This window comes from Monodelphis domestica, chromosome 1, assembly GCF_027887165.1.
Source record: "Monodelphis domestica isolate mMonDom1 chromosome 1, mMonDom1.pri, whole genome shotgun sequence".
Taxonomy (NCBI): domain Eukaryota; kingdom Metazoa; phylum Chordata; class Mammalia; order Didelphimorphia; family Didelphidae; genus Monodelphis; species Monodelphis domestica.
The window spans coordinates 692693213-692716026 of record NC_077227.1 but is presented as its reverse complement, the minus strand read 5'-3'; the positions used below and the strand labels follow the sequence as shown (position 1 = coordinate 692716026).

Genomic DNA, 22814 nt, shown 5'->3' with positions numbered 1-22814 from the left:
CCTCTCTACTTCTGTACTTCCTACTGGTTCATCTCTCTGCCTCCGAGAAGTCTACCTTGACCATTCTAGCCCACAGTGATCTTCCCCTTCTAGAATTATTGGTGTACAGATGTCAGAGCTGAAAGACACCTTAGATAATATTAGAACCAGAAGGGGTCTTAGAACACAGAATGTGAAATGAGAACTGAGAATGTTAGAGCCAGGAGAAGTCTTAGAACATAGAATTTTTACTTAGAGAATATAGAATGTTAGAGCTGGGAGGAACCTTAGAGCATAGGCTGTTAAACTAGAGAACTGAATATGTTAGAACTGAGAGAGAATAAAGAATTTAGCATATTAAAATAGAGAATTTAGAATGTTAGAGCTGGGAGAGATCTTAGAAGATAAGCTTTTTAAAGCATTAATATATATTTATTTTGTTAAATATTTCCCAATTACATATATTTATATTCCTTTAAAATTTGAGTTCTAAATTTACTCCGTTCCTACTGCCCCTCCCTCATCCCTTGAGAAGGAAGCAATATGATATTGATTATCTAGAATATAAGTTGTTAACATAGAGAATATAGAGCTGGGAGGAGCCTTAGAGTATAGGATGTTACAATAGAGAAAGTTAGAGGAAGGAGGGAACTTCAAATGTAGAATATCAAAATAAAATGTTAGAGCTAGAAAAACAGAACATAGGATATTATAACTATATGGAACTTTTAAAAAACCCTTAACATCTGTCTTAGAATCAATACTGTGTATTGGTTCCAACGCAGAAAGCTGGGAAGGCTAGGCAATAAGAGTTAAGTGATCTGCTCAGGAATAGGTAGGAAGTGTCTGAGGTCAAAATTTGAACCCAGGACCCTCCATTTCCAGGCTTGGCACTCTATCCATTGAGCCACCTAGCTGTCACTGTATGGAAACGTTTGAGATTATTTAGTCCAATGATGTAATTTTTACAGAGGAGGAACCAAAGGGGTAATAACTTGCACAAGATTAAACAACTTGCTCCATGAGTGAGTGGCAGAGTTGGAAATAGAGTATGTGTCTTTAGATGCTACGTTTGGTGCCTTGCAACTGTACATTGTGGTTTCTCAGGGCACATGTAGATAATTGAGGAGAGGCATCAGAGAAGTGCTACTCTGTCTTCCAAGTGAATGGATTTTATGGGACCTGATTCTGAATATTGAGATACTTCCATAAACAGGTGGCAATTTCCAAGTCCCCTTAATCCCATCTCCACAACACCTCTTGCATTTGGTCTCTTGTCTTGGTTCCCAAAGTTATCTACCTTCTTTCAGTTCTGCATCACTGTTCACTGGACTATATTATAATAGCTAGCATTTTTATGAGGCAGTTAGATGATGTAGTGGATACAATGCCAGAAGTGGTGTTAGGAGAACCTGAGTTCAAATCTGACCTCAGGAACTTAGTAGCTGTGTATCCCTGGGCAAGTCACTTAACCCTGTTTGCCTCAGTTTGCTCATCTCTCAAATGAGTTCGAGAAGGAAATGCCAAACCACTCCATTGTTTTTGCCAAGAAAACCCCAAATGGGGTCCTGAAGAATTGGGCACGATTGAATAACAACAAGCATTTATTTAGCATTTGAAGACTTACAAAGTGCTTTTCCAAATATCTCATTTTCTCCTCATAACATCTCTGAGGCAATACTATTTTTATCCCTATTTTATAGATGTGGAAACTGAAACTGAGATAAGTTAAGTGCCTTATCCAGGATCCCATGCCTAATGTCTAAGGTAGGATTTGAATTCAAGCTTTCCTGTTTCCAAGTCCATCACTCTATCTTCTGAGCTACCCAATTGCTTCTAAAATGGCCTTCTTAATTTGCCTATCTCTTTACAAGCTATTTCCTTCAGCCCATCCTCCTTATAGTTGCCAAAATCATCTTTCTAAGGAACAAGTCAGATTTTCTAGCTTACAGTCCTTCAATGGATCCCTATTGCCTCAAGATAACAGACAATGCCTGGCATTGAACCTTGCCCTTTCCCTTTGCAGACCCATTTCCCTTTATATCAGCGGTTCTCATCCTCTCAATTTGTAGCAATGAGAATCCATAATGCATATCAGGTATTTACATTCCAAATCATAACTGTAGCAAAATTACAGTTTTGAAGTAGCCACCAAAATAAGTTTTTGGCTTGGGCGCACTGCAACATGAGGAACTGTATTGCGGGGTCACGGCATTAGAAAGGTTGAGAACCACTGATTTATATGATCTGTGCTCTAGGCAGATTATCCTGAATGGATTTTTGAGCTCACACAGGCTTTCCCCCATTCCTAGAAAGCTGCAAAATCTTTCCTTTACTTGAAGGCTCAGCTGAGGTACCTCCTACTCTCTGAAGGCTTCTCTAGTCTCACAAGTTATTAATTCTGTCTCTGTCTCTCTGTTTTTCATCTTCTTTCACTCCCTCTCTTCCTTCCTCCTTCCTTCCTTCCCTCCCTCCCTCCATTTCTCTCTGTCTGTCTCTCTGTCTCTCACTCTCTGTCTCTCTCTGTCTCTGCCTCTCTGACTCTCTCTCTCTGTCTCCTCTCCTCTCTCTCTCTGTCTCTCTGTCTCTCTGTCACTGTGTCTCTGTCTGTGTCTCTGTCTCTCCTTTTCCTCCTACTTACCTTCTATCATTACTTTCTTGGGAATGTGATCTCCTCAAGGGCAGGGGCTACTTGACTTCAGTTTTGTTTCTGTAATGCAGCTCCGTTTGTATAATGTCAATGAAGTGAATTGAAAAAATATTATATTTGAGTAATAGGATTATAGTGCTTAGAGCTGGAAGGGATTTAAGAGATTATCTAGTTAAAGCCCCTTTATTTTACAGATGAGGAAACTGAGGCACAAGACAATGAAGTTTTATGCCTAACTTTGAGCAGTTTGTAATGACTACCCCTAGCATCCTCTTACTCCAAGCCCTCTGGCACTGCATTGCCTCTCCAACCCAAGAATCCTCAAATCTCAGATCTATGAGGCCATCCATGCCTCTGCCCTTCCTGATTCAAGAATTCCTCTGTCAGTATCCCCAACAAATTCTCTTCAATTTCTGCTTGGATACCTTCAGGGACAGGAAATTCACTGTTTCATGCAGCAGCCTACTACATATTTTTTTAAAAACTCTTTTCTTTCATCTTAGAATCAATACAATACAATGTCATGGTTTCATGACAGAAGAGTGGAAAGGACTAGACAATGGGAGTTAAGTGACTTTCCCAGGGTCACACAGCTAGGAAATGTGTGATGCTAGATTTGAACCCAGGATCTCTTGTCTCTGGGCCTGGCTCTCAATCCACTGAGCCACCTAGCTGCCTCCCAGGCTACTCTATCTTCAACAATTCTAATCATTGGCATTTCCTTTACTTGAAGGCTCAGTTCAGGTTCCTCCTATTCTCTGAAGGTTCTCTGGTCTCACAAGTTGTTAATTCTCTGTCTCCTTGTCTCTGTCTCTCTCTGTCTTTGTCTCCCTCTCTCTGTCTCTATCTCTGATTCCTTGTCTCTGTCTCCCTGTCTGTCTCCAACTCCCTCTGTCTCTGTCTCTGTCTCTCTGTCTCCCTGTCTGTCTCTGTCTGTTCTCTCTCTCTCTCTCTCTCTCTCTCTCTCTCTCTCTCTCTCTCTCTCTCTCTCTCTCTCTGTCTCTCTCTGTTTCTCTGTCTCTGTCTCTCTCTGTCTTCCTGTCTGTCTCTCTGTCTCTGTATGTCTCTGTCTCTGTTTCTCTCTCTCTCTCTCTCTCTCTCTCTCTCTCTCTCTCTCTCTCTCTCTCTCTCTCTCTCTCTCTCTCTCTGTCCGCCTCTGTTTCTCTCTGTCTCTCTCTGTCTCTGTTTCCCTGTCTCCCTCTTTCTGTCTCTCTGTCTCTGCTAATACTGGCATCCCTTTAGCTTTCGCCCATACACCCTCACTTCTAGATCCTCTTCTTTCCTTCCCATCCCACTGCCTCCACGCTCACTCAAAGACAAAAGCGAACGAATATACACACCCACTGCGAGTACACATCCTCTTTTCTGCTGAAGTCAAGCGACAGCAATGTTCCAATCACCCCGGCGGCTGCCTTTCCCCAAGCCATCTTAATTAAAGGCAAGAAACAGTGCTGGAAACTGATGGTTCCCAGGAAAGCCGGAACAAAGGAGCTTCCCAGGGAGAGGGGTGGGAAGGGTGGAGATTAGCTTTGGAAGAGGGAAAGGCACGGTCCCAGGTGGAAGCACACACCCCGCTCGCTGCCTTCGCCAGCCCTCCCAGGCTGCCCCATGGGTCTCCCCTCGGAGAACTCCACAGAGCTGGGGTGGCCGGGTTCAGGAGTCAGGCGGCCCACAGGAAGAGATAGCAACACGTTTCTGTGCAGAAAGGGGGCCTGTGGGGAAGGGCCTCCGCCACTCCCGCTGCCCACTCCCTCTGGCCTCTGAGGAATAATTCGGCTAGCAATCACTCCCATTCCCAGAGCCCTTGGAAGCCTGCGGAGTGCTTTCCTCCCGACAGGACCCCGAGGCGGAGCGCGCACATATTAGCCCTATTTGAGGAGAAAGCCAAAGCCCAGAGAGGGGGAGACGTAGGGTTAGAAGGAGACAGACAGGTCCTCTGCCTTCCGGAGTCCGTCCTGTCCCCAAACGATTCCTCTTGGGGTGCCATGTGGGCAGAGGAGAGAGATTTTTGAAGGGCCTTGCATTTAAGGCACCGTGTAAACCTTTAAACGGTATATAATGGGAGTCATTTTTATTCCTTCCCATTATGGGGGGGAGGTGCTGTATTATTAGATATGTAAGGAGATGAATTTGCTTTTATTTCAAAAAGCAAAACCATCTTAGAATCAATATTGTGCATTGGTTTCAAGGGAGGTAAGGGCTAGGTTAAGTGACTTATCCAAGGTCACACAGCCAGGAAGCATTTGAGACTAGATTTGAACCCAAGACCTCCTGACTAAAGGCCTGGTACTCTATCTGTGGAGCCACCTAACTGCCTTGATGAATTTACTTTTCCAGGATATTGAATGGCAATTAAAAAATTTTCCCCCTTCTTCTTCCCAGGCAGAATCCTATAATTACAATTAATTTAATTTATATTGGAGCAAGCATTCATTCCTTCTTCAAGATCCCTGCCATGTGGTCATCTAGCCTATTCTTTCTCTTTTTTATTTTTTTTAAACCCTTACCTTCCATCTTGGAGTCAATACTATGTATTGGCTCCAAGGCAGAAGAGTGGTAAAGGCTAGGCAATGGGGGTTAAGTGACTTGCCCAGGGTCACACAGCTGGGAAGTGTCTGAGGATAGATTTGAACCCAGGACCTCCTATCTCTAGGCCTCATATCATATGCTCCTATACCAATTGCAACATGTCCATGCTGGCCCATACTGTGCAACTTATCAGCTACATCTTCCCATAAGTTAGACCCAGGAGATCCACTCAATATGCTAGGAACCTTTCTCAAGGTCTCCTGACACTATGAACTGTCCATTGGTTAATTTGAGGTTTGTTATTGGACTGAGCCATATTTTTCCAGTTACACATCTCTCTCTGTTGGCATTCTTGCCATATTTCTCTTGCAGGGTACCCATCCCAGGCATCCATATTGCCTTTTGGTTGACCTTCACCTTTGATTCTTCGGAGGCTTTAGTGTTCCCTGTTATGGACAAACACTGAAAATGGACGATGAACTTAGTCCGGATGGAACAGGAGCCTTTCTAGTTGAAATGGCTGCAGATAGTAATTCCAGGAAAGTACTCATTTAATGAATTAGCACAATTGGGCTGCCTTGCCTCTGGGAAATTATAAACTAATTTTTAATGACCCCCAAGTTTTTCCCGGAGACAAAGACCCATCTTTTTAAAGTATAATTGCTTTACCATGATGCCCTGTGGCTGCAAAACATGGGATTTCTTTACAATGTGAATAAATCAGACTTTCGGCACCTGATACGATTACTTCAAGCAGAGCTTGGCTAAGCCCTCTTTCACATGACTAGTACTTGAAGGCAGCTTACATGTGTTCCAGGTCAATCATCTCCCCAGATCCTATGGGAATCTTCATAATAGTCATCCACATTCTTCATTCCTCTTTAGAAGAAGAGGTGGAAGTAGTGCAATGGAGAGGGCATTGGGCTTAGAGTCAGAGGAGAGATGGATTCAAATCAATGACCATGACCAAATTACTTAGTGGCTCTGAGTCTTAGTTTTCTTCTCTCTTAAACAAAAAAAAATACTATAATATCTATAGCCCTCATTAGGTTGTTATATGGATCATATAGTGTAAATTATATAAAGTGGTAAATGAGTGCCAGCAATTATTAGGATCCTCTCAAGGCTCTTTACAATCCTGGTTGCCTTCCTCTGAATGTTTTCTAGCTTGTCAATACCTTCCTAAAACGTGGTCCCAATTTTTAAAGAAGGAAGGAGAGATTCTTCCAATCCAATCACCTGCATTTGTAACCTTGGCATCACTCTGAATTTCTCTCTCACCCTCCATATTGAATCAGTCACTATTTTGTCAATTTTATTTCTATAATATCTCTTACATCTATTCTTTTCTCTCTACTCACATGGCCACTACTCTAGTTTAGGCTCTTGTTATTTCTTTTTTTTTCAGTTACCATTTTTACATTTAACATAATATGACATAATAATACATATGATTTGTTATAAATATGTAATAAATTATAATAAATAGGTTCATCCAAGAGAAACAAATTCTTATATTAGTTATATCCAAAAATCTATGCCTCATCCCTCCCTGTCCTTTTCCCTACCTCTCTCCTCTCCCTAAGAAGGCAGATAATATGATATAGGTTGTACATGTATTATTATATGACATGTTTCCATGTTCGTCATGTTGTGAAACAAGACACATATTGCTTACACTAGAGAAAAATCCGTGGAGGAAATAGCGTGAAGAATGGTAAATTTCAATATTCATTGAGACTCTGTTCCTTCTCTGGTGGTGGAGGACCTTTTACATCATGAGCCCCTTGGAGTTGTCCTGGATCCTTGGCTTGTTGATAATGATTAAGTCATTCGCAGTTGATCATCATACATTATTGCTGTCACTGTATACCATGCTCTCCTGGGTCTGCTCATTTCACTTCGCATCTATTTATATGTCTTTATATATTTTTTGGTGATCATCTTGTTTGTCATTCCTTATGACACAATAATATTCCACTACAATTATATACCACAACTTGCTGAGCCATTCTCTAACTGATGGACATCCTTTCATGTTCCAGTTCTTTGCCACCACATAGAGAGCTGCTATAAATATTTTAGAGCATATAGTTTCTTTTCCTTCTTCCTTGACCACTTTAGGATATAAAATGAATACAACCCATATCATTTCTCATCTGGACCACCCCAATAGCTTCTTAACCAGTCCCCCTATTTCAGATCTCTTTCTTCTGTAGTCCATCCTGCATACAGATGCCAAAGTTCTATTCCTAAAGCACAACTCTGACCATGTCATCCCCCTGCTTGATAAACTCCAGTTACTCTTCCCTATTATCCCTAGGATTAAACATAAGAGTCTTTCCCCAGGATCTGTGCCAAGAAAACTCCAAATGGGGTCATGGAGAGTCAAACATGACTGAAACGAGCAAACATCAAAAAGCGTCCTTCAGTTAGCGGAAAGGAGGGAGGGAAGAGAGAAGGAAAATTCCAATATTTGGGCACCAGCAGAGGGCAAAGAAAATAGCCAACTGCTAAAGTGGGTTTTTATTTGATTCTTGATGCCTTGACCAGCTTTTCCACCTGAGAATCCTTTCTTGTCTCTGAGTCTGTCTCAGCAAGGCACCATGAGTCACTGGGGCTTCTAAGTTTAAAACTAAACACACCTCCTCCCGCTTTCCTGTTTTTCATATCCTGCTTTTGTTTCAGCAAAACAATCGTCCAGGTTGGTCCTGCCTGCTTTCTTCTAAACTTAACCCTCTCGGGGAAACTCCCTGACAGCCCGGAGAAAGCAACGGAGAGACCAGATGGTCTCTTGCAGGGAGGGAACTGGAGTTGAAGATCTTTAAAAAAAAAGGTTCTCTGTTTTTGTTTGAAAGGATTCTTAATTCAGAGTATGGCAGCTTCAGCAGTCTTGAATATGTCCTGGTGAATCGAACACAGACTTTAGGTTTTCTAGCTAGGACAGAGGGAGAAAAATGGGAAGAAAAGCAGGAAAGGAGGAAAGTCAGGGAAGCAATATAGAATAGGAAAGGAGATGGAGGAGAGGATGAGGGGAAAGAGGAGGAAGAAGAAATCTCAGTAACAATTCCTTAACTTTCTGTTTTAGTAACAACTCTAAGACAGAGGGACAAGGGTTAGGCAAATAGATTTAAGTGACTTGCCCAAGGTCACACAGCTAGGAAATGTCAGAGATCAGATTTTAACCGCAGTCTTCCTGATTCCAGGTCTGGCTCATGTCCACTGATCCACTTAGTTGCTGCTCCTTAATTCCTTTCTGTCTTGCCCCATCTCGTTCTATTAATTTTTTTTCTTTTTTGTCACGTAATAAATTTCCACTTAAGTTTTCCTAAATTATATGATCCAAATTGTCTCTCTTCCTCCTTCCCTTACCCTTCCTAGAGCTGGCAAGCAATTCAGTCTGGGTTATACACTCTCGTTCCATTTCTTTGAATTCCATCTGATTTTGTCCTGTGTTATTCCATGGCCAGATCAGTGTTGGACTTGGATTCAGGAAGACTTGAGTTCCACTCCAGCCTCAGAAACTTATTAGCTATAGGACCCTGGGCAAGTGAATTAATATCTTTTAGGCTCTTTTTTTCTTATTTGTAAAATGGAGATAATAATAGCACCAATTTCACCAGGCTGTGGTGAGGGACAGATAAGAAAATACAGGTAAAGTCTCTTGTAAACAAGACACTAGCTGAAAGTTAGATATTATTATTACTATTATAAGGACCAGCTAGATAGCTCAATGAATAGAGCACTGGATCTGGAGTCAGAAGACCCGAGTTCAAATCCGATTCCAGACACTAAGCTGTGTAACCTTGGGCAAGTCACATAATCTCTGCTTTAATCCACTGAAGAAGGAAATGGCAAATCATTCTAGTATCTTTTCCAAGAAAACTGCATGAACAGTATGATTCATAAGATCATGAAGAGTTGGGCATGATCAAATCAACTGAACAACATATAATAATGATAATTTTCTTCTCCAATTCATTTTACCCAATGAAGTAACTAAGCCAAACAGAGATAAGTGATTTGCCCAGGGTCATATAGGCAGTAAGTGTTTGAAGTTAGATTTGAACTCATGAAGATGAGTCTTCCTGACTTCAAGTCTGGTGCTCTATCCACTGAGCCACTTTGTTGCCCATAACCACAGCAATAACATAGAACCAAGAATAATATCATTTCTACCCTGTGCTAGACCTTTTTTGATTCTCACAGCAACCCTCTGAAGTAGGTACTATTATTATCCTCAATTTACTATTGAGGAAATTGAGGTAAATAGAGGATAAGTGACTTGACTGAGGTCATCTAGCTAGTATTAGAGGCTGTATTTGAACTCAAGTCTTCTTGACTCCAGGTCCAGCATGCCATCTACTGTGCCAACTATTACCATCCCATCTTCTAGTCTGGATGCGTAATGGATAGAGTATTGGGCTTGGACTCAGGGGACCCGGATTTGGTTCCCATCTCTGACACTTAAGCTCTGTGATCATGGGCAGGTGATTTAAACTCTCAGAACTTCTGTTTTCTACTCTGTAAAATGGCAATAATAATACTGTATCTAAATCACTGGTTCATTGTAAGGAAATAATTTTGCAAACCATAAAGCATTATATAAATGTTAGTTATTAGTAAGATTAATATTAATTAGCAAATGGGTGGCATTATGTAGATAGAGTGATGGAATTGGAGTTAGGAAGAGTACAGATCCTGCCTCATACTCTTACTAGTTGTGTGACTTTGGCCAACTCACTTAACCCCTTTTGGCCTCATCTTCCTCAACTGTAAATGGGGGCAATAATAGCACTTACCACATAGGGTTATTGTGAGAAGCAAATGTGAGAATATATGTAAAGCTTTATAGGTGGGGGACAGTCAGGCCAGGAGATGGGAGGTCTTGGGTTCAAATCTGGATCCATATCCTTCCTCTCTGTGTGACCCTGGGCAAGTCACTTAACCCCCATTGCCTAGCCCTTACCACCTTGGAACCAATACATAGTATTGATCCTGAGTCAGAAGGTAAGGATTGTTTTTTTTAAGCTTTACATGTCAATTATTATATCATCATTATTATTACTGTCCCTTTTCATTTCATCCTCACCTATTCCATTCTCTCTTTCCTGATCCTCTCCTGTCCCACACTCTCCCATTCCATTTCATTCTGTCTCACAGGACCAGAGGATCCAAAATTGAATGAGACCTTAGAGATCATTGTAGGTGCTACTTTTTTTTTTATTTTGCATAGAAAAAGTAGGAGCCCAGGGAGCCACTTGCCCAAAGCTATATGGGGAATAAGTAATAGAATTAGGATGTGACTAGATCTTTTGCCTCTAATTGCAGTGCTGTTTTTACTATGGCATCCCATCCCATCCCATCCCCTTTTCATTTGTTTTGTACCTACTGTGCGCCAGGCTCTCTGGCAATATTACCAGTGATGGAGTGCCCATCTTTGGCTTAAATTCTGTGTTCACGTTCACTATTTTAGCTTACAATCAGAACTCTCAGAAGCAAGATGGCACCCATGGAGCATCTTCATAATCCTTCCCTACCTCTATTTCCTATGGACATCTCTCTACTCTTGACCCTTTCCCCTCTGTCTCCAGCCCAGTGCCCAACACTATTTTCTCCTCCAACACTCTGAGCTCCACAGCTTTTCCCATGAGCCCCATCCCACCAGAAATGCCATCCTGTTAGAGCCCTACTCTTGGCTACCTCTCATTTATATAGAATTTTATGCCTGCATGGATTCTGGGATCTCATCTGTTTAATGCCAATTCTAATCCAGCTTTCATTGATATTCCTTAAAAACAAACAAACAAACAAACAACTCTTACCTTCTGCCTTGGAATCAATACTTGACTCCAAGGTAGAAGAACAAGAAGATAGGCATTTGGGGTTAAGTGACTTGCCCAGGGTCATACAGCTAGGACGTAATTTGAACCCAGGACCTCTCATCTCCAGATCTGCCTCTCTAGCCACTGAGTGACCTAGCTGCCCAGATATTCCCCTTGAAAACGTACAGAGCACATTCCTTCTAATGCTCCTGTGAGGTAGGCAGGACAAATGTTTTTATACAGATTGGGAAAGAAAGAGATGCTAAAGAGTGAGCCATATGGTACCATGAAAGGGAATTCTCTATTCTCTTTGTCTATGTTGAGTGAATCAAAATTTCTACTTAAGTTTTTGGTTGATTCACTCAACATAGACAAAGAGAATAAAGAATTCCCTTTCACAGTACAAACACAGAAAGCCAGAGTCCCTGGCAGATTCCATCCCCCACCCCCCATGTCAGGAGGAAGAGAGGAATGCTCTCAGCACATTGGGTGGAGCCTTGGTGGGGAACTTTTGGGAGGGTGCGGGCAAGAGTCACGCAGGATGAGTAGACGTCACATCATACGGTGGGGAGGAGGGGAAATCCCAATCCATGAGCTCATAGACCCATTTGACAGAGGAGAGAAATTGTGGATTGAAGCCACTCATTCACGCTGATGCTCAGCGCCTGAGAAGAATTTCACATCCATCCCTACATGACCTCCATGTAGGGTTTTAAAGAGGGTGCGGAGGGAGGGAATGAACAGGAGAGCTCACCTTCGCCTAGAGCTTTATTGCCTACAGAGTGCTTTCCTCACAATAACCTTGCATGATTATCCCCATTTTACAGATGAGGAAAGGGAATCTCTGGGAAACGATAGCCATGAAGCTAATGAATAACAAGCCTCCAAATCTAACATTCTTTTGTTCTGCTCCATGCCTCGTTGGTCTATGGAATGAATCTCTAATGATGGAATTTAGGTGCCTCAGCTAATAACAAATAGCTAGCACTTATAAAACACTTACCATGGGCCAGACGCCATTCGAAACCCTTTACATTAATTATCTTATTTGATCCTCATGATAACCACAGGAGGTGGGAGCTATTATTATCCCCATTTTATAGATGAAGAAACTGAGGCGCACAGAGATGAAGTGACTTGCCCAGGGCTCACACAGCTAGAAAATGTCTGAGGCTAGATTTGAACTCAGCTTTTCCTTACTCTAAGGGGGGTTCTCTATTGACCACACCACTTATCCCTAGCAGATCGATGGGAGATATCATTTTTCTGGGGAGGGAATGGGGTGTGGAATGGCCTTTTCACCTGGACCACACAATTTACCCCTTACACTTTAGGGCAGGTATATTTTCTTGGCCCTAGGATAATGCCAGCTTCTCGAAGGGTCCTGGTTTATCTATGTCATCAGACCTTAGGATGGTAGTAAAGAGAATGCCAGAAATCATAGCTCCAGAGACAAAGGAATCCATCTAGTGTTGATCCACTATGGACTCCTCAGATGAGGAAAACTGAGGCCCAGAGCAGTGGAGGCACAATGGTGGTGATAGTTCTGAGGTGGGGTTTAAACCCAGATCCTCCACCATTGTCTCCTCTCATGGGGAAGAGGAACAAACTGAAACAATCAGTAATTTGGCCAATGTTGTTCAGTTAGGGCAGCTAGGTGGCGCCAAAGTACACAGAGCCCCAGATTTGGAATCAGAAAGACTCATCTTCATAAGTTCAAATCCAGTCCCAGATACTTGCCAGCTGTGTGTCCCTACGGAAGTCACTTAATTTTATTTGCCTCAATTTCCTTATCTGTCAAATGAGCTGGAGAAAGAAATGGAACACCATGCTATTGTCTTTCCCCAGAAAATCTCAAATGGGTTCACAAAGATTTGGACATAATTAAATCAACTGAACAACAAAAATGGGTAGCTATGTGGTACAATGTATAGAGCACTGGTGGTTTGGAATCTGAAAGATGCATCTTCCTGAGTTCAAATCCAGCTTCAGATACTTATTAGCTATGTGACCCTGGGAAAGTCAATTTTCCCATTTGTAAAATTATCTGGAGAAGGAAGTGGCAAACCCCTCCAGTAAATGAGATCACAAAGAGTCAGACATGACAGAAAGGACTGAACAACAGCAAAAAGGTCATTTTGTGATCAAAGAAGAGCTGATACTAAAACCCAGAATTCTTGACTCTCAGGCCACCAATGTTCTACTGTTCCACAAGACTTTTGCCTTCCTTTCAATAGCAAAGAGTTCCTCAGAAAACCTAAGTTTCCCTCTGATTTTGTATGTTCTTCTCTTTCATAAACATATGCATGTACACACAAACACACAATGGCAAGAGCTGCCCATTTCATGCTCTTAGGTATTTCCTTTGTTGGCACATGACTGACTATCTCTTTTCCTAGTTTTGGGTCTTAAAAAGTTATAAATTCACAGACTGTTAGAGTTGGAAGGAACTGTAGAGATCATTTAACCCAATTCTTTCCTTCATTTTATGGATGAGGAAACTAAGGACCAGTGTGGGGAAATGACTTTGCCAAGGTCACACAGTAAGTTGATGGTAGGGCTGGGACTCTAATTTAGATCCTTTAATTGCTGGCTCAGGGATATTGCCAATAACCCATGTTTTCCACCCCTTGGACTTGGTGAATGTTGGATGCAAGGCTAATCCCACTAAGGAGAGAAGATGGAGGATATGGAAAAGAAGGTCCCATATGAGTATGTCACTGGGAAATCCAGTGTCTAAATCCCATGTGGTAGTCCTGTAAGGTAGATGGTGAGGAAGACTGGTCCTTAATGTTTAGGGAGTTCCACCATCCCTTGGGCTAGCCTATATTGCAACTGATTGGTCTGGGACTCTTTCATTAGGAAACTATCTCATCTGTCTTCTTGATTCCTCAAAGCATCTCCCACCACATCAGCCTGGATCCTTTTGCCTTCAGGGATGGAGACTAGCTCATAGCACTGAAACTCTGTCTTCTGACTTGGAAAATGGACAGAAGCTTGAGAGAACTTTGAAGGAAATTGTTTTTGAGATGAATTGGAGGAGGTGGTACACTGGCTTGCTTTCTGATTCATTTACCTCATCCTTCTAAATTCAGTCTCTAAGACTTTAAGAGATAAACTGGGAAGGTTGGGGAGAGAGATACTTAACACCCTTTAGGATGGAAGAGGTAGAGAGACAGGATACCACTTCTTGGAAGCAGGCTGATGAAGAAGAAAGGAAATTGGCTGGGGATCACCCTGGTTTGAGTCCTCTGTCTTCTGGGTGACCTTTACTTGTAAAATGTGGGAAGTAGACAAGCTGGTTTCTGAGAGCCCTTTCTGCTCTAAGATTCCCTTTTGGCCCAGATCTTCTGTCCTAAAATGAGGGAATCATGGATTTATAACTGGAAGGGATCTCATCGGTTACTTAGTCCAAGTCCTCTATTTTACAGAAGATGAAACTGAGGCTTGGAGATTCTTAATGAGTTACTTAAGGACACTTATATAGCAAGTAAGAGCTCAGATATCAACCTGTCTTTCTGATTTCCCTAAAGCATCTCTCACCACACTGGCCCGGATCCTTTTGCCTTCAGTGATGGAGACTAACTCATAGTACTATAATTCTGTTTTGTGACTTGGAAAATGGGCTGAAGCTTGACAAAAATTTGAAATATGAATCCAGGGTTCTCTCTACTCTGTAATCCTCTTGTGTCCTTTCTATTCCCAAACTTCTAAAGTCTTTCATAAGGAAGAGACACTGGTGATCACAATGGACCAGTCAAGGGTTCGAAGACTTAATATACATACACAAATGCACGTACACTCATAGATTTGTTCCAGACCTGTGATTTTATCTATGTTGGTGTGGAAATTCCCCGATAATATTTGAGAGAGACTGGGGGCAAATAGCTAGTATGGTCAATATGGCTCAAGAGCAGAAATTGAGCTTGTTTCTTTCTTACTTCCAAGATTGGACCTCTATCGCCTATGCCATGCTTCCCCAATCTGCATATATGTTGACATTTTATTTTCCCTATTAGCCTAAATCTTCTAATAAACTCTATCCCAACTTCTATCCGCCCCGTCCTCTTGCTCCCTCTCTAACCAGAATATAGGAATCAGGAAAGTTGTTTTTCCTTAGGAGAGTCGGAATCTCTTACCTTAACTTTGGCCCCAGAGGTGGGGCTGCGTGTTCCTGGGTCCTTTGCCTTCTGCCCAGCCTAGGAGAAAGGCGCCCGGGAGAATACAGAGCGGCTTCGGTGTCCCTGTCCTGAGTGGGCACTGGGTGTGTGCAGCCTCCCTCCTCCCTTCGGCTTTTCCAGCTCAGCTTCCCACCCGGCATGGTTTCCTGTTATTGTTCCTCTGAGGGTCAGGCCTGGAGAGGAAAGCCCCAGATACATGGAGACTGCATTGTGAAGGGCAGAGCCACTCTGGACCTGCCAGGGGGCTGCTCTTGGGGTATTGTAAATTTGGAGGGCCCTGGTGATTTTTGTCTGTCCTGGCCATTTTATACGGGTAAACAGCACCAAGGAGGGCAATGCTGGGGCTCTATTTAGAACTGACTAGGTCAGTGCCCAGTGATCTGAATCCAGAGGCTCACAGCCTCTTTGGAGTGAGGGGCGAGGAAGGGAGAATTTATCCCAACTTTCAAGAACAGAGGTGGGCAAAGGCTCAGCAGGGTTGTTGTTTGTTGGTCCTTCATTTTCAAAGAGGATCGAAGATATCTTCGAGTGATGCCTTGACTTGCACATGAATTAGATTTAAGTGAGTCATTAGAGGGCCATGGGTTAGAGATTCATTGTGGGAGGCTAAGCTCTTATAAGATATGTAAGGGCTTGGGTGCTTGCTTGAAGTGGCTGGTAAATGTCAAACAAGACTTGAACTCAGGTCTTTGATTCCAAGTCTCCTGACTCTGAGTTCAGTGCATTAATCAGGCTCCATCTTTGTAACTGAATTATTTGGGCACTCTGCTTTAAATTTCTAATAAGGGGCCATGGGGTTTACAGATTTGGGGTTTATATGGCTTAGAGGCTCAGTTTTCAAACAACTCTTCAACCTTTCTGAAAATTATTTCCTTTCTCTGGGCTTCATTTCCTACATCTGTAAAATGGGCTGGAAGCAGAACAGGGGAGTGGATAGAATATTAGCCTGAGAGTCATAATGTTCAGGTTGTAGGTCCTCACTCTGCCACCAATTAGGTGTTTGGCCTTGGGTAAATCACTGCCCCCCTCTCTGGGTCTCAGTTTTCCTCTTCTTTAAAATGAAGGGATTGGACTGGATGATCTCTGAGATCCTTCTAGTTTTAAAAGCTCTAAATAGAACATAACATGTTTTTTCTATTTTTTTATTCTGAATTTAATGAATACCAAAAAATAAAGAGAACATTTCCATATAGAAAGTAGAACAGAAGATTATTTATGAAACTATGAATCTATTTTATACAGCTTACTTAAAAAAAGTAGTTAAAATCAATGTTACTTCAAAATTGTCCAGTTTGTGTTTCCCTCTCAACTCCCTTCTATTTTCTTGTGAATTATGAAACCCACCTCAGTAACTCTTTGTTTGTTTCCTTTCTTCTTTTTGAAGAGAAATACTATTGCTAACTCCTTTCTCATTCTCCATAACTTCTTCCCTACTCCCAATGCAAACAGAAGAACTATACTTGTAACAAACGGGGTCTAACAAACATAAGTCCACACAACTTACCATTTCCAGGACGGTTTCATTCTGTTCTTGGGTGTGGGCATTGAGTGGCAAATGTTTTGTTGTCAGTTCTTTGGAGTTGTGGTTGGGTCATTGACTTAAATAGCAGTTCTTAGATCTTTTGAAATTATTTTGTGTTACAGTGTTGTTGCTATAGATGCTGTTCTCTGGGTTCTGCTCATTTCACTTTGCCTCAGTTCATGCAAGTATCCAAAGATTCCTTTGAAAATCTTCCTTCCTTCCTTCCTTCCTTCCTTCCTTCCTTCCTTCCTTCCTTCCTTCCTTCCTTCCTTCCTTCCTTCCTTCCTTCCTTCCTTCCTTCCTTCCTCCCTCCCTCCCTCTCTCTCTCTCTCTCTCTCTCTCTCTCTCTCTCTCTCTCTCTCTCTCTCTTTCTTTCTTTCTTTCTTTCTTTCTTTCTTTCTTTCTTTCTTTCTTTCTTTCTTTCTTTCTTTCTTTCTTTCTTTCTTTCTTTCTTTCTTTCTTTCTTTCTTTCTTTCTTTCTTTCTTTCTTTCTTTCTTTCTTTCTTTCTTTCTTTCTTTCTTTCTTTCTTTCTTTCTTCCTTCCTTCCTTCCTTCCTTCCTTCCTTCCTTCCTTCCTTCCTTCCTTCCTTCCTTCCTTCCTTCCTTCCTTCCTTCCTTCCTTCCTTCCCTTCTTCCTTTCTTCCTTTCTTTCCCATTACCTTCCATCTTGGAATCAATACTGTGTATTGGTTCCAAGGTAGAAGAGTGGTAAGGGCTAGGCAATGAAGAAATTAATAATAAAGAATAAAGAAATAAATAGAATGGCTGGATCAAGCCATAATTTCACCAGCAATTCAACAGAATTTTCCTCCTTTGAAGCCCCTACAACAAATGTCATCTTCATTTTTGGTCACCATTGTCAGTCTGGAAGATGTGAGATGGATCCTCAGAGTTGCTTTAATCTGAGTTTATTAGTGATTTACAGATTGTTTTTCATCTGACTATTTATTGTTTAGATCTCTCCCTTTGAGAGTTCTCCTTGATAGCCTTTGTTCCTTCAAAATGGTTCATGTGTATATTTTGGGTTGCCTTTTAGCAGTAAATTTTGCTGCAAAGATCTTTTTTTTTCTTCCCCACAGTTAATAGCTTCCCTTTCAATTTTAGCTACTGATTTTGTCTGAATAGTATTTTAAATGATTGAAACCTCTATTAAAGTCCCCTTTGCAGCCTTATCATGGTGATCTTGGATTAATAGATCCCTGGACCATGGACCAGAGACGTAGAAGCTTTGGCAGGTCTTAGCTAGAAAGGCTTTGCATACAAGCTGATGACTGACATGTTTGTCATCCCAAAGTCAGATGAATTTTTGCCCCAGCAACACATGAAGACCTTTTAAGACTTGGAACAAATACCCTGTGAAATTTCCTTTGACTTTCTGCTTCAAAACACCACTCCCTCCCCAATTGTATTTTCATCCATTATTAGAATGCCAGCTTAGTACAGTTTCTGGCATATAATAAGCAATGAATAAATTCTTTTTTCATTCATTCATTCATTCATTCATTCATTCATTCATGATCCATTTTGGTGGAAGGCATGTTTACACAGATAAAAATATTCCCTCAAAGGGAAGTATGTTTTCAAAGGTCTTTCTCGTCTCTATTATAATTTGATTTTCATAATTCAGCAAGTATTTAGTTAGCACCTTTATGCTACTTTGTGTTAGACTCTGCTAGGTGATCGGGACCCAAAGATATAAATGCATTTGGTTCTGTCCTTACAGAGCTCATATTTCATTGGATAATAATTGTCATGAGATTTTAATAGAGTAAATGCTATCAATTTAGCAGAGGAGGAAACTGAGGCTCAGAAATAGTAACATCTGCCCTTCCTCCCTTGCAGAATTGTTGTTGTTGTTGTTCAGTTGTTTCAGTGTTGACCGACTACAGTGTTGCAAGACCTCAGATGAATTGTAGGCATCAGTGTGGATCTGATTAGCTCTCATGGGTTTAATTATCATCTCTGTGACAGAAATTCTCAGTTCTCTGTACCCTAGCTCTTCTTTCTCTGAAACTCTGTTCCTGCATTACCAACTGCCTATTGCATATTTCGAATTAGAAGTCCTGTAGACATTTCTAAATCAATAAGTGTCAAACTGAAGTTTGTTATATTCCCCTCAATGCCAAACTCTCTCTTCTTCTTAATTTCCCCATTGCTCTTAAGGACACCACCATTCTTTTGGTCCCTAAGAGTTAAAACTCCCTCTACCAGGGTACACTGGTACCTTTCTGCCATGTTTAATCTTAGAGCGTTGCTTAGAGCTCTCCTTGGAAAGATTAAATTCACCATAAGGTGGGTTCTTGTTAGTCTTTTCCTTCTGGGGTGGGGGCAACTTAGGAAGGAGGAATATATCAGTTCTTAGAAAAGAAGGCATTCCACTGGAGAGTCAAGAGTTGGTATATTGAAGACTTATGGGCTAGGGCCCTGGTGGCAAACCTATGGCACACATACCAGAGGGGACACTCAGTATTCTCTCTGTGGGCATGCCTGTCATTGCCCCAGCACAGAGTTTGTTACTAGAAAGCCAGAGGGATACAGGGCTAAGCTTCCTTCCCCCTCACCTGAGGACATCTCTCATATCACCTGTCCCTCTAAAAGGTTCGCCATCACTGGATCAGGGTATGAGAATTCATGTTTTTCAACAGGTTAAATGAAGTTTGTGCAATATTAGCTCTTATTAGCCTGGATGCTTACATTGGCAATTAAAAACCTCTTCTTTTTTTATTGAGACCTAGATAGTAGTCAGATTCTAATGTTCTCAGGAGATGCCCTGGGTAGGGGGAAAAACTATCAAATTTTGGGTGACAGTGTGAGTTAACAAGCTTTTCTTAAGAAGCCTCTCAAGACTGAAACCTGCCTGCATGTGCACAGAGCATCAATTCTGAGCCATGAATTACAGATGTGTAATGAGGCTTGAACCCAGGGAGTGTGAGCAGAGCTGCCCTTCTTGCTTCTGACTGACCAGAGCTTATCCATTAGCATGGCTTAACCACATGTCTTATTAGTGTGGGATACGTGGAAACAGGTCCAGCCCCAGACTTAGAACCATAACCCTGTAGACACATAGATGTGATATGAGCCAGTCATTCCAATGTGTTTGTGGATGTCCTAGGTCCTTGATTGTCATTGAAGTTTGCCTTCTTGTATTGCAGTTTTATTTTTAAGCCTTTGGTTCCAAGGCAGAAGAGCAATAAAAGCCATGCAATGGGGGTTTTGACTTACTTGGCCAGTGAGAAATTATCTGAAGCCAAATTTGAACCCATCTCATTTGAACCTGTTTATTGACCTGGCTCTCTATCCACTAAGGTGCCCCTAAACATTTCTTTTTTTTTTAAACCTTTACCTCCTGTCTTAGAATCAATACTTACTGTTTCCCAGGCAGAAGAGTGATAAGGGCTAGGGTTATAATGGGGGTTAAGTGACTTGGCCAGGATAACACAGCTAGAAAGTGTCTGAGGCCAAATTTGAACCCAGGTCTTCCTGACTCAAAGTCCAGCTCTCTATCCATTGTACTACTGAACTTCTATTACAGGATTTTGAGAAAGATAATAAGAATAGCTGGCATTTATATGGTGTTTTAATGTTTGCAAAGTGCTTTACATGTTTCACATGGCTAATGTTTATAGAGCATTTACTTTGTTCTAGGCACTGTGATAAGTGCCTTATAATAATTACTTCATTTGATCCTCACAATTCCCCTGTGACATGGTTACTGTCATTATCCCTATTTCCCAGAAAGGAAAAGGGACTTGCCCAAGATCACAAAGGTAGTAAATGTTTGAGGCAGGATTTGAACTGAGGTCTTTATGACTCTTAAGTCCATCACTCTAGCTCCTGTGTCTACTGAATTTTAAACCTGCAGGTTTTTTGGATGCTCAGATTGTGATTTGACTCTCTGGTGTTAATTCACTCACTGGAGCCATTGGGATATTGTATAATTTAAAACCAAATCAAACAAAAATGATTCCCTTTGATAACCATGATGAAGGCAGCTTAGTGGGCACAGTGGTTAGATAGCTGGTTATAGACTTAGGAAAGAGTCATTAGCTGGGTGACCCTGGGCAAGTCACTTAACTTCTGTTTGACACAGTTTCCTCATCTGTATAATGGGGACAATAATACAGCATGCTCCTCCCAGGATTGTTGTGAGCATGAAATAACATAATTGTAAAGCAGTTGGCACAGAGGCTGGCATATAGTAGGCATTGCATAAAATGGACATGTGTGTACAGGTCATGAGTCTCATTTATGACATTTTTAGAACTGGAAAAGGGCTTAGGACATAGGACACAAGATGCTAGAGCAAGAAGGGAGCTTAGAAATGACACGTTGGATAAACTGGTTTCTCAGTCTGGTACTAAGTTTATTGGACCAGCCTCAACTTCTTTGTCACCGAAACCCAGATGAAAAGTCATAAGAGCCTGGGAGCTCATCACTGGGGCACCCTCCCCCATCCTTGGCATCCATTGTTGCCTCCTCTTTGGGTCCGTAATCAGGGCTGTGCAGTTACAACCTCAGCTTCCTGCCCTCCTTCACAGGCTCTTAAGTGACGGGGATTGTGATTTCCTGAGCTCCTTGCCATGTGTGCATGTGCGTGAGTGAGTGTGTGTGTGTGTGTGTGTGTGTGTGTGTGTGTGTGTGTGAGAGAGAGAGAGACAGACAGACAGACAGACAGACAGAGACAGAGACAGAGACAGAGAGAGATGGAGAGACAGAGACAGACAGATAAAGAGATAGACACAGAGACAGAGAGACAGAGAGATGGAGAGACAGAGGCAGAAAGACAGAGACTAAGACAGAGAAAGAGACAGACAGACAGAGAGAGGGACAGAGAATCTACATACTGATGTACAGAAATAGTACAAAATTTCTGTTTAAAGCTGTATGATCCTAGCTAAGTCACATACATCCTAGTTTGCCTCAGTTCCTCTACAAAGTATCTTTGAAGATAAGGGATTTGCCCACAGTCACACAGCTAGTTAGTGTTAGAGAGGAGACTTGGACCTTTGCCTCCTGATTCCTACACTGTCTCTCACTGACTCACGAGACTTTGCTTTGGACTCTCTGGACCCCTTCTTGGTAAACTACGAGATCAACTGGATGAGATGACTTCTAAGATTCTTTTTTTTCTTTCACTAAATCCTATAAATCTATGACCTTGTATATAGACAATCAATTGATGGTTAACATATCTCTTCCTCCACCATTAGTTTTTAAATAGTAGCTGCTTTTGCTTTTAAATTGTGTATTTCTAAAACCTGAGAACAGTGCCTTGTATACACCAGCCACCGAATTAATATTTGTTGGATTGAATGAGACTGATTTGAAATGGGCATGGAGAGGGGTGGCTTGGAGTGGCAACGGGTTAGGGGAGCCAGGGAGGGACAGATGGATGGATGGGGGGAGGGAGAAACAAGCAAGAAGAGAGAAAAAGGTTTCACCAAAACAGGGAGATCTTGTTCTCTGCCTTTTCCAGTCAATACTCCTTGTATGGCTCTTGTGGGTCCTATCTCTGATGTTGAGGGTTTGGGGCATGGGATGAGCTGAGATAGAAGACCTCTGGGATTAGGACTGGGGCATAGCTCTGGAGCAGGAAGAACTGAGTTCAAATCCAGCTGCAGACTGGTTAATTTTTGTTTGTCCCTTAATTTCTGTTTGTCTCAATTTCCTCAGCTATAAAATGGAGGTAATAATAGCATCTATCTTCCAGCTGGTTGTGAGGATCAAATGAGATAACAGATGTTAAGCTCTTGGCAATTTTTTTTTAAACCCTTACCTACAATGTTAAGTATTGGTTCTAAAGCAGAAGAGCCAGGCAATTGGGGTTAAGTGATTTGCCCAGGGTCACATAGCAAGAAAATGTTTAAGACTAGATTGCCAAACAAGTTGCCGTTGGCAATTTTTTTTCCTATATAATTTTTATATATTTCCTTAATTTTTTTATTACACACTTAATAACCATCACCCCTTCTAAAAACATTTTAACTAAACAAGTGCATAAAAATTATGTGCAAAACCATAAACTCTGCATTGTTTACAATTAGTTTAAAATATGTAAATCCTCTATGTGTGCTAATATAACCATCTTCTGCTTTTGAGTTCCCTTTGGATTTGTTTTGTTTAGATAC

At 41.6% G+C, this 22814-nt stretch overlaps 1 protein-coding gene across 2 annotated transcripts in view; it reads right to left on the bottom strand.

Annotated features, from left to right (window-relative positions):
• The window catches only part of CDH5 (cadherin 5), a 53349-nt gene extending 38067 nt beyond the window's left edge, over nucleotides 1–15282 (bottom strand). The window contains exon 1 of one of the 2 annotated variants that reach the window (XM_007477093.3): nucleotides 15123–15282. The gene's annotated coding sequence lies outside the window, so the exon portion shown is untranslated. The remainder of the gene's footprint in view (nucleotides 1–15122) is intronic. The other variant, XM_056799931.1, reaches the window with a different exon arrangement.
• Between the last annotated feature and the right edge of the window lie 7532 nt (nucleotides 15283–22814).